Source organism: Diplotaxodon limnothrissa, linkage group LG13 (assembly GCF_057381915.1).
Source record: "Diplotaxodon limnothrissa isolate DT_005_m linkage group LG13, D_limnothrissa_male_GT1.1, whole genome shotgun sequence".
Taxonomy (NCBI): domain Eukaryota; kingdom Metazoa; phylum Chordata; class Actinopteri; order Cichliformes; family Cichlidae; genus Diplotaxodon; species Diplotaxodon limnothrissa.
The window spans coordinates 19,473,361-19,486,261 of NC_140608.1; the positions used below are offsets into that span (position 1 = coordinate 19,473,361).

At 39.9% G+C, this 12,901-nt stretch overlaps 1 pseudogene; it reads left to right on the plus strand.

Moving 5' to 3' along the window:
• Positions 1-20: 20 nt before the first annotated feature.
• LOC146620184 (uncharacterized) lies at positions 21-1,534 on the plus strand (annotated as a pseudogene).
• Positions 1,535-12,901: the final 11,367 nt, after the last annotated feature.

The window sequence follows — 12,901 nt, forward strand, 5'->3', positions numbered from 1 at the left end:
AGAGCCAACAGCAAAAGATGGAAAAACTCAAGGTGATGTTCCAGCAAGCTGACACCAATCCAGAAGAGGTAAAAAGTCTAATGAAGTCCACTTACTACACAACGTCTGCATGTCAATCAGGGGAAAAGTATCAAATGCCTTAGGGAGGAGTGGCCGTTTTGGTTTGATGAACTTGGCATGTCTGTCCACTTCAAGGAACTTACTGGGATTGACCTCAAAGAGACATTCACACGTAATTTGGATTTGAAGGGGAAAAGGCTACTGGACTACTTGACCACAGTTGCTGTCAGCAAAAGCAAGGTGTTCCTTCAGACTTATGCAAGGCTTCAGAGGATGCGGGGACCGCAGAGTGGCTGCTCAGATGATGTGAAAGAGATGGTCCTGCTTCTGCTCAGCTACTTTGAAGAGAAGGAGGAGTCCATGCTTCTCTGTGTTGAAGATACATGTCTGGCAGATGAGGTACAACTGGAGCAAGTGCCTCTGACACCCACTATTATCGTGTGTGGTAAGTCTGTTTCATAGCTCTCTTTTTTTTTTTAAGTGCACTTTTTATAGAATGTCATGTGACTGCCGTGTTTATTGATATAACCTGTTAAATAATTTGTTCACAGGACAGTCCTGCTATTCCTCAAGAAGATACATGCTGAGTGTTGATCGGAACCTCGTCAGCACAAACATATCCTCCTTCATTTCTGCACTGTGCCTCATGTTCGGGAGCTACTACAATTTCAACATCCATTATCCATCTGAGCTGGCTTCCACTTTAGAGTTTCTTCAGAGGTGAACAAATATGGCTTTGTTATTTCTCATAACTGAGACTCTGGGATCTGGAGTCTGGCTTTGATGTGGTTCGAGTCCAGGTCTGGCTCTGAGTCTCGGTCGGCTTTGGAGCCGGTTTCAGTTGTTTTTTTTCTGTTTTTTGTTGTTGTTTTTTTTTTTGTTTGTTTGTTTTTTTTAAATACATTAACAGTCTGAATCCGGGTCCAAGCCTGGCCGAGACTCAGGGCTAGACCAAGCGTCAACTGACGTCTGACTACCTATAACCTTTGCTTTGGATTTTAACAATGCTAAAGTGTGACATATCACTGCAGAAGACACTCGTGAAGGGTGCCAATACTTTTGACCATGCATTGTTCACTTCCCCACAGCATTTTGGTTATACTTTGTCTTGAACGTGGTCATGGCCATGACTGTGTATATATATGTATATACTTAATTTTTACTTACTTTGTACGTGTATTTTAACTGATCAATTATAAAAATGCTTAATAAACTTATATGATTGTTATTCTACAGGTGTTTCTTCTCCATAAACCCAGAAAAAGGAACCAAAGTAGAGAACAAAAACTCAAAGCGTCGTCTCAGTGTGAACCCTCGAGTCCTCACCCTGATTCAGGATCTCGCCGACCACGAGTGGCGCTAAGCCTAAATCTTGACTCTCTGTGGACTGTTAGTTTTACTTTGTTAATTTTGTTCCACAATGTGTACTGGAACCTTTTACTGGTCGAATGCATGAAGCCAATTCATGAAGATGTTCTTTCTTTGTAGGAATGTTCTTTATTTACATAAGAAAAGAAAAAAACAACATGCTGCTACTGCAGTGTTTCTAGACCACATGTGTAGGTTTGTTTCACCACGTGGTTTTGCTGATGTTTTCTGACCAGGGCCATGGTTGTGGTGACAGCAGGGTGCGTGTTGCGTTGCACGGTGATTATGATCATTTTTGACACAATATGTGTTTTTTGTTTTAAAGTCTTAACAGGTTAGTTAACTTTTTCTGGTGGAGGGTCTAACAAATGCTTGTTTCATGAACATGGTTCTTGCTTTGCAGGAATGTTCCACAGCTTTTATAGCCTATATTTTGATTGAATTGTGTAGTTGCTGTGTGCCTTGCATATTGTGTTAGTTGGAAAAATGGATCCATTTGCTGTCATTTTGCTAATGTGGCTGCAAAATAAATTTCCCAAAAGTGATATTTTCCTCTCTTGTGTTTTCTCAAGATGTATTTTTGCATGTTTGGGTGTAGGCGTAGCAGTAAGAAATTTGCTGGGTTATGGTTAAAATTTTACATTAAAAAATATAATATTCAGCATAGATTTTATGTATAATTTACAGAGCAGCTCCATTTAATATGCACAGTTTCACTGTAGTTCTACCATTTTAAATTAGTTCTTTGTACGATATTTCCCTGTTAATTTTGCAGTTTATGGATCCACAAAAAGCATTTATTACTTGTGATATATAAATACACTATTTCCTGTATCTTTTACATCTATGTGTGAAATTAACTTCTTTTTCCTGTAGATTTAACAGTTTTAATCTGAGATTCATTCACTGTAAATCAATTTACAAGTTGCATCTGTAAAGCGTTTTTACAGGAAGTCCCTGGTAACCCCAGCTGCCAGGGTTTTCCTGTAAAAACAGCATGTTTTTTTTTTTACAGTGTACTGCTTCGATGTGACCAAATAGCTCAAATTCAAATTTTATTTGTCACACACACACAACCATACACCCATGTCATACACCGTATGACATGGGGGTAAAATGCTTGTAGCTGTACAATGCCCGACCATTAAATGACAGAAAAATCGTTTTACAATATTTACAATTTACAGTTTACTACAAAATTTACAAATTAACTTAGGAATTTACAGTAAAGAATGTGCAAATAGCAGAAGAGATTATAAAGATTATAAATTATAGGAATTATAGGATTATAGGAAATGTGTGGTGATGTGTGTGAGAGTCCAGTCTTATAGTGACGTGTGTGGGAGAGTCCAGTCCTACACCTGGTTCAGGGCCCGAATAGCCTGGGGGAAGAAGCTCCTCCTCATTCTCTCTGTTTTGGCCTTAAGGGAGCAGAAGCGCTTCCCAGACCTCAACAGTGAGAAGAGTCCATTGTTGGGATGGGAGAGGTCCATCATAATCTTCCTAGCTTTGGACTTGCACCGCTTGGTGTAGATGGACAGCAGGTCAGGGAGCTCTGATTGAATGATGCGTTTGGCTGAGCGCACCACTCTTTGCAGATCTCGTCTGTCCTGCTTGGTGCTGTTCCCAAACCAGATGCAGATGTTTGCCGCCAGGACGCTCTCGATGGTGCAGGAGTAGAAGTTCTTGAGCACCTTCAGTGGCAGATGGAAGTCAAATAAGTGACAGGTCTGAACTTGTATTCACATGCAGAATTGTTTAGAAATGACGCCACAAGACGTTCACAACTTATATAAAGCTACAATTCCCCTTTGTGCATCTTCACTGAGTTCAGTCTACCCAATTAGTGCTGTCAAACTAATCTTTTTCAAAGAAAAAGTACCATGATGTTAATAATCTTTGGTCTTGTCAAATTAAAATACATTGTGGAACTTTCAGCTCCACTTATTAAAAGATGATATGTAGATATTTGCACCCGTATCTATACGTTTGACCCTGTGGGGTTGACAGAAAATCCAAAATAAATACAAACGTGTGCAAATCTTGTTTTTTTTAGAGTAATTAATGCTGTACAATAATTCCATCCCAGAGAAAGAACAGTTCAAAGAAACTATTAAAAGCCCCGAATTACCATGAAATTTATGCCTGTGATGAGTGCATGTAAATAATTGTAAATACAGAGGTTAAAGAACAATCTAGCATATTGGATTAATAAGCATATTGGATTCATACATAGAGTTTGTTTGCTTCAGCCCGGTGTTCCTTTCAGCTGATGACATCGAGATATTTACACATTATAAATCAGAAAATAATTACACCCCCCAGTTCGATCCTCACGCTTAACGCGCATCATTTTTTTCCAGCAGTAGCAGCACAGGTCAGCAGTCCACAAAGAAAACAGCATCTACAAAGAAAACAACACACGGAGATTTGTATATTCCTGTACAGGAAGACAGAAGATTTGTATACCCTTTCACAGTTTCACACTTTCTTTAATACACTGTACTTGCAAATGTGAACACATTTGCACTTTCCTTCACACAGTCACAAATTTACACATATTTACAAAACTCTACTCAGGTGCATAGTGAGACACCGATTTAAAACTCTTCACACATACTTTGCAAATATCTTTGTTACAATAATATGTCTGAAATAACTGAGAATGTCAAGTGGTATGTTTTCCACTTCTCACTCGACCCAGTGAGAAGTTGTTTCAGATAGTAATGAATGTGTTAAATTAAAACCTAACGATTCAATTTAACTTAAGACTGCAACGACAGTTAGGGACATCCTGACCAAAATGTCTCATCTGGAACTCGTATTCTGGCTTTCCAGTGCAAGCTTGCAGCTATTGGACACAGAGTAGCAGGTAGGCTGCAAAAACCAGAGGACCGGCTGTTCCACAAGTGACAGCTCATTATAGGAAGAGTTCAGGGGGGTAATGGAAAAGGATTTTTAGTTTCTGATTTCTAAACCTTAAAGTGTTTTTGTTAAAGTGTAGTGGGAGTCAGGATATTACTCATGCTGAAATTTGTCTGGGGAAAAGTTTTTAAAAAGCAGAATGTACCTGAAAGTGCAATCTCAGTCTAGTCGGTGATGCTGCAGTGTGGCGCTTCTGTAAAACCCTCTTTCAGTTGCATTTAGTGCTGGCAGACATTTGGAGCAGTGAAGGCTTTCACTGGTAATTTTCAGCAAGTGTAGTCCTGTGAAGATCTAGATTATTTGTGATTATCACTGCTCATACATCCACACAGGAAGTACAGGATTTCTTTCATTCACTTTCTAATTCTACTATCGTTTACCTAAAATCAATATTTGAATTACAAACACTTTTGGCAGCATTCTGGAGCCTGACTTAAAGGATATGCTTCCTCGATAATTTATGAGAATCATAAAGCAGTACTTTATGAGCTCATATTATTCATTAAAACCACTGTCGTGGAATGTGCTAAATTACATAACCAACATTGATTGTCCTGCAATACTAATCCAGTCCGGACACAGCTTATCTGCCTTGCATAGATCACTGAGGCTGTTAGAAAGCTTTGCAGCAGAAATGCTTAATGTTCTCTCAGCGTGATGTTCCTTAAGATCTCCATGAAGAGATGCTTCTGATGTGTGGGCGCTGAGGCCGCTACAGGAAGCTACCCAGGTCTTCTACACTCAGAGTGATAGCTGCCAGGTCCTTGGATTGATTTTCACTGGCTGAAGTCCAGGCGCTGCCACGGTTTGGAAAGTATCCTTTTCTACCTTGTTTCAGTTTGACCGCAAATATGCAAAGATGGGGAGAGACCCCAACGCGCTGTCTGTTTTCTCTTGGCAAATATCTTTAAAAGATTTATTGTGATTAATTGTTACATGATGCAATCATAATATATTAACAGGAATCTAATCTTTACCCCAACACTGATAGTCACACACAACTTTTAGTTTTTCCCAGCATTAATTTAACACTGAAGTGACAGCTCATGTCACTGGACACCTCTGCAGAGGTTTTGGTAAACCCGGCAGGAGGAAGGATATTGCCCAGAGCAAACAGACCACACTCAGTTTTATATAGACAGCAATGCAGCCTCCAGTCTCTGAAAATATCTCTGTGAGTAGTTCTTGAAGCAGTGTTGACTTTTGATTTTTTTTTTTATTCCTGGCCTGTGATGATCATGATTGTTTGTGGATTTGTTTGTTTATTATTCATGTAATTTTTGATTCGGTGAATTTAAATTATTCACCGCACCTCTGCTTGTCTTTCTGGTGTCTCCCAAATCATGAATCTTTCATTTAGTGTAATATCTGTTATTTTTAAATAGTTAAAATACTTCCTCACTGGTACTAGAAAGCATGCCTCTGTCACCCCCGTTCTTGCTGATTTGCATTGGTTACCCATAAAATATCGTATCGAATTTTAAATATTGTTGCTCCCCTTTAAAATTATAAATAATTTAGCCCCTAGCTATCTTGTCGATCTCCTGTCCATATCTCCCTGGGCGAGCCCTCAGGTCTTCAGCCCAATTACTCTTGGTTGAGCCTAGATCTAGACTTAAATCTAGGGGTGACTGTGCTTTTGCCCTGGTTGCACCTAACCTGTGGAATAACCTTCCCATCACTATCCGTGGTCAGACTCCCTTTTATCTTTTAAATCTCGTTTAAAAACTATCTATGTACTTTATCTTTTAGTTATATCAGTTCTCAGTAACTTTATCCTTATATTCCCTTTACTCCTGTATAATTAGTGCCCTCAAGCTGTTGACATATGTGTTACTTTGTCAATATTCTTTTCTTTAATCATGTCTTAATGTTCCTGTTTCTACTGTAAAGCTGTTTTTTTTAAATGTGCTATATAAGTACAGTTGTATAGTGGGTTTTCACCGTGCGTCATCAAACCGGAAGTCAGCATATTGGAGATACTGGATGTAAACAAAGCGCGCGCACTCAAACAGATTCCAAACGTCGAACAAAAGGAAATGGTGAATTATTGCCGTGTTTTTGGCTGTACCAATCGGTCAGACCGTGAAAAACATTTGCAGTTTTATAGACTGCCAAAAGTTATTACAAATCAGGGAGAACAATGCCGAAAGTTATCAGAGGAAAGGAGGCAGTTATGGTTGGCGAAGCTAAACCAGGATCTACAAGGCAAAATTCGGACAACATCCGAATTTGTTCTGCTCATTTCTCTTCTATAGTTAAGCATACTTAATAAAATATACTCGAATTACACTACTTTTTGATAAGGGATGATATCATACAGTTAAGGTTTGGTTGATTAAAGATGTTATTGCATTACTTACTTTAGCATTCACAACATATCTGTCGCTGATGACTTGATACTGCATATCCCTCACCCATCCATACACCATCTGGTTATAGGCCTCCAAACCTTTATAAGATTTAAGGTCTTCTGCTGTCTTCTGGGCGAGAAAACCAGGTCGTTGACGATATCAGAATACGCAATAGACGGAAGACTCTCCGGGTCGTCATTGATCCAAGATGAAGGAGCCAACTCGTTTGGATCTGCACCACCAATAAACCTTAACTTTTCCAAATATCGTGCCATTTCCTGCGGAACAAGTCCTGCCCTGTATGCCTTTGCATCTATAACGCATTTTGAGGAGCTTTTCTGTGGTTTCGGGCATTGATCCATTGCAGTGTTTACCTCCGAGTGCCTCCAATATGGCCGCGCATGCAGGTTACTGCCCAGAATTGTATTGTATTTGTATTGTATTGTATTGTATTTTCATTTCATCATTTTAAGCTACCAAACAATGTAACCTCATATGCTCATTATCATGCAACTACGGTATCCAAGACTTCTAGTAGGTCAGCATTGGATTTCTAATCCACAACCTCACCTGGACAAACTCCCCTGCACATCACGCAGTTTCTGATTTCACTTAGTGACAGCTTAACTCAAACAGGCCGCAGTTCCGAGCGAACCTCACATCGGCAAATGATTTCACTGATTAGCATAATGTCAACCAGGCAGGAGGTGGTTGTCAAATAAAATCAGCTGCTTAGTGATCTCTCTGACTCATGTGGAACACAGATGCTTATTTCTGCAGTACAGTACCAGACTCTCCGATACCTAAAAATATGGAAAGCAATGTGTTGACGAGGCTGCTACGATGGTGGTGGGAGTCCCATCAGCGCTGAAAAGGCTGAACATATGGCTCATCCTGTGATGTGATTTAGAATGTCTGCAACCCAAGCAGATGCAGGAATCAGAGTATTAACACAAAATGCCCAGCCATCATGCAGATCGTAATGGATCGTCTGCTAATACGTATTTGAACTGCTCATTATTTTAGCACTTCTACTGTGTTAGACGGTGATAAATACGGTATGTGCATTTGCTAATGTAAACAGGCTTCATATGTATTCAAGCTGCACCAAAGGAGCTGAGTGCTGACAAGGCACATACAGGCATGGAGAAAACAAAGAGAGCGCGAGGGGAAGAATAAGGAGACGAAGAGAAGGCTTGTAATGAGGATCCTTTTGCTAAGGAAGAAGGGGGCGTCTCCTGGCTGTCTTAATAAAGCAGGAGGGAGGCAGCAGTGGGACAGTATTAATGATGTGCTCAGCTGTCTAGATCATATCTGTCATGTTCATACAAAAAGAATGAGAGCGAAGGGAGGATGGTGAACATATCCTAAACATGAAAATAGACATTTATGTGTTTTAATATCAGTTCAATGTGATTATTAAACCGTGTGATATATTTTAGGTTGGAGGAAACTTTAAATTGATTTACTTAACAGTAAAATAGTGTAATCGAGTTGTCGTGTGGTCAGATATTTTAGCCTCCTGCGATATGGATGCTGTCAGGTAATCCCGATGTTTTATACTGCAGCATAAAACTCTATGTGTGTGTATATGTTTGTGGTCCACATGGTGCTTATCATACTGGGACCTAAATCTGTTTACACGGTCACATTATGGAGGCTTGTCATCGTTATTGGGACATAAAGTAAGTCCCCGTAACATAAATCATTAAATTTTAAGTTGAAGACAGCAGATATTGCTGGGCAAGAGAAGGTCAGAGAGGAGATTGAGTTTTCTGAGTGAGAACAGTCCCTATAGAAACCAGGAGAAAAGCAGAAAGTGAGATATGGTTGTATGGAGCACATGGGAAAAGCCCTTCAAAGCTGCTTCCTAATCCTCTTCTATCCCAGACCCCCTCCCTTCTCCTTCTCTCAGTTTAATCTCCGACACTGCATTAACATTTAAATTTTTCCACAGCTATTTGAATCTATCCTATGCTGCGACCACCTAGATTTATGCATTTATACTAATTACCTACTGCTGGGGTGGGAGGTGGATGGTTTAACCTTCTCACAGCTAATTTCTCATGATTTCTCCAAAGCCTTGACGCAGCCCGCAGGGGGGGGGAAAATGACCTTTTCTAATTTTATTATCAGCAATATAAACAAAATGACACTAATAAGGATAATGTGATGACACCTTTAAAAACATCTCATTCCATTTCATTTTGGAGCATCAGATGGTAATAATGAAGCTGACCAAATATTTGATTGGCTTTTATTTGCAAAACATGATTTGCATTTTTTTTTTTTAATCTCAGACATATTTTCTGAAACAGGATGGATGGTAGGAAAATATAACCATTACCAAACCAAATGGAATTTCAGATCCGGTGTGCCTGTTGTCAGGACTTCCAAAACACGGTTGATTGCGAGATTTTGTATGACATCTTGGATTAGCTCATTCCTCACTCCTCATAGGTTTTAGTCCATATTGACATGACAGCATCACACAGTTTCTGGAGATTTGTTGGCTGCACGTCCATGAGCTTTGTACCATGGTGCATTATCCTGCTGGAAGCAACCATCAGAGGATGGGTACACTGTGGTCATAAAGGGATGGATAACACAGTGGTGTTTAAACAACGCTCAATTGGTACTAAGGGGTCTAAAGTGTACCAAGAAAATATCCCCCATGTCATTATACCACCAGCAGCGGCCTGATACGAGGCAGGATGGAGCCATGCTTTCATGTTGTTTATGCCAAATGTGAAGAAATCACGATTTATCAGACCAGCCAACGTTTTTCCAGTCTTCTGTTGTCCAATTTTCCAATCCAATCCAATCCAGCTTTATTTATAGACCAATTAAAACAAAACAGCTTACTTGATCAAATTCCAATTAAAAGACAGAATTAAAATAAAAAACACATATTAAACAAACATAAAAAATAAGACAATAAAGTAACAATAAGTTTAAAATAAATACAATTAAAAAGTCTTTAAAAGGTTTTATTAAAAGTAGAAGATTAAAAAGTGTCCAAATATTGACTCAAACTGACTACAAGCTAATTGTCATGGAGAAAATGTGTATTTTTAAATGTGATTTGAAGACCTCAAGTGTTGAAAAGCAAACAAGTCTTTTTAAAGACTTGTTTGCTTCAAGAACAACAATGAAATGGACAGGCAACCATTATGAAGAGCCGAGCACAGTTGTAATGTGCTCATGTTTTGTGAACTGAAGCCTTGGTTTCCTGTTCTTTGCTGACACAAGTGTTCTGCTGCTGTAGCCCATCTGCTTCAAGGTTACATGTGTGGTGTGTTCAGGTTTCCTTCCTATCAGCCCAAAGCAGTATGGCCACTTTCCTCTGACGTCTGACATCAACAAGGCATCCAAACCCAGAGAACTGCTGCTCACTGGATATTTTCTCTTTTCAGACAGTTTTTTATAAACCCCAGAGATGGTTTTGTAGGAAAACCTCAGCAGAGCAGCAGATTCTGACACACTCACACTAACAACAACGGCAAGGTTTACTGCCACTTAATTCACCTTTCTTCCTCATTGTGATGCTCGCTTTGAACTTCAGCAGGTTTTCTTGGCCGTGTCTATGTGTTTAAATACACGAATTACTGCCATGTGATTGGCTAATTAGATATTTCTCCTAAAGAGCAGTTGGCAACTCTTTCAAGTGTGCCTAATGAAGTGGCCAATTAGTGTGCACTGTTTTGAGACATTTGGACAACGTTTGTTTGTTATCTGACCCAACAACACCGGGATCGGTGTCACTGTGGGAAAAGCTGTTAGCAGTTAGCAATCCGCTGGATCTCTAGTGGGAAGGTTTTTAAAGTGTTCAGCAAGTCAGCAGCGACACAAAAGTTCAAACCACAAAAAAATGGTAGATGTTAAAAAACTAGTGAGAGCTCAATGACTTTTCAAGTTGTTTTAGTTTCTCTTGGGTTTGAGAGATGCTCGGGTTAGAGGAGGAGGAAGAGGAGGAAGAGACTGTTGTTTTGGTGCTCTGCCACCAAAAACCTTATCTGCCCTGCTGCGAGGCTGTAGTGGAAATGAATGTCATCAAAGCTCGGCTTGGATAATGGCCACAAAATAGCTATCATATTATGGTTTCAGCTGTGCTAATGAAAAAAATACCCTCTCTGAGGCCTCAAACAAGGCAAGGTGTCAGTTCACGTTCAACACCGCCGAGAGAAAAGGCCGAACATCACTGAACGTTGTCACTGAGTAACACGATATAAGACCGTTTTTGTCTTAATGCGTTAAAGCCTTCAGCATCAACTTGTCATTCTTTTGATTTTTAAAAGGTTGCAAAACAGCAAAAATATAACAAGCATGCATGTGACTGATTTTATTATGACAGTGATGCACACTGTGTGAGAAAAGCAGGTGATGGTCATGATTCTAAATGTTACATTTTGGCCAATATTCCTGTATCACTAGCACAGCACGACAGATATATGGACATACAGTTTGCTGCAGAGTACCTATGCGGTACACTAGGTGTGACACGGCTTGTCGCTGCTCTATTCCACCCCTGAGTGCTGTGAAGCTGATTTATAAGTGGGAGGAGCCCGCGAGCTGCAATCAGCCCGTTTTCATCAGCATTATAGCTGCCTGACAACATCCAGCTGTCCCCGATGTGCCACAGAGGGCTGATGGTGCTCATCGCAGCTCTGCAATATTACCACAGCACTCACTGTGATAAAAATATATAGTCGACACACACGGATACTTTCCTAGAGTCAATCATGCAGACAGACACTTGTAGAATAGCTTTGCTTTGTTTTTGTTGTCTTTTTATTTATTATTTTTCTTCATCTAATAATAAAAATAATAATAATGTCGTTATTATTAATATTTTTATTATTCTACAACTTGTTTCTTAATATGAATCTTAATCTTGCATAGTTTGATTCTTGTGGGTTACACTTGATAGTTGCTAGCAGCTTGTGTCAAGGGACTTGGAACAAGTGAATGAATTTTACAAAATGATGCTGCAATCTACTTCCAGGATGAGAGCACACCTAATCAAAGCCCTGACTCAACAATGCATCAGCGTTAGGCAATCTCTCTCTCTTCCCTTTTTCCTGATGCCGCCTCTCCAGCTGCTCCCACTAACTTGTGATATAATGACATTATACTGTAACCTGATAAATTGTGAACCCAGCTGGCTATATCTGGTTTTGCTTTTACAACAGCTGGGATGCTACATGCACCGGGCGCTGCTGGTGCAAAGCGCAAAAATCAACAGAAAACATCCAAGCACAGCTATAAGTCTTCGTTTGAGCCGAGTTTGAGAATTGACGATGTTGTTAAATCATTAAACAGTGTCGTTTGTTTGGAAAAAACAAAACAGATCGGTCCTGTTTTGTACGTGCTGCTTTCAAAAGTGCAAATTATGGTCCTGAAATTGTTTTTATGTCATTATGTCCACTATGTTTGGGTACAGTTTTGGTTAATTGTCAGGGTGCTAGTGTGAGCATTCATGTTAACACAGACAAAGCTGCACTGTCTGAGGTTGCTGTCAGGAGGTCCAGCCTCTGGTTGCAAAAGGAAGTCTAAAGATTCTACAAATGTACTTGTACTTGTATAGTACTTTTGTACTCTAACTGAGAATTCAAAGTGCTTTTTAATGTTAGTCACATTCACCCAATCACACACATTTATACAAGAGCTTTTTTTCTATGCCTAAGCGCCTTGCCTAACATTCACACACACACTCACGCTCATAATCCAGTGGATGCATCAGGGAAAACTCTGAGTTTAACATCCTAGCCCAAAGATGCGCCTTAGCTTGTAGGCTGGAGGAGCCAAGGTTCGGACCACAGGCCTTCTGACTGGTGCCCTACCTCCTGAGCTACAGCTACCCCTGAAGTCTATGAGAAAACAAACTTCCTCCTTACTTGTTTGAGACCCAAGGGGGAAAAACTGATGATTTTATGGTCTCTGGCTCTGTTTAACAGAGAGAGAGAGTTGGAGTTAAATAGACAGCAAACAGAATGTGCTTGTGGACATGGCTACCTCGAGAGTGACAGTATTCTCAGTCCGGTCCACCCTTTGCTCCTGCGTGTGGTTTAAGAACTGAAACCAAGAGCACAACAGAGAAAATGCCAAAATCAAAGCTTCAAAAGGACAGTACAGAAAGCAGCATCCAGTGTCAGAGCAACTATGTCCATCTTTTGTAAACACTCCCTGTTTTC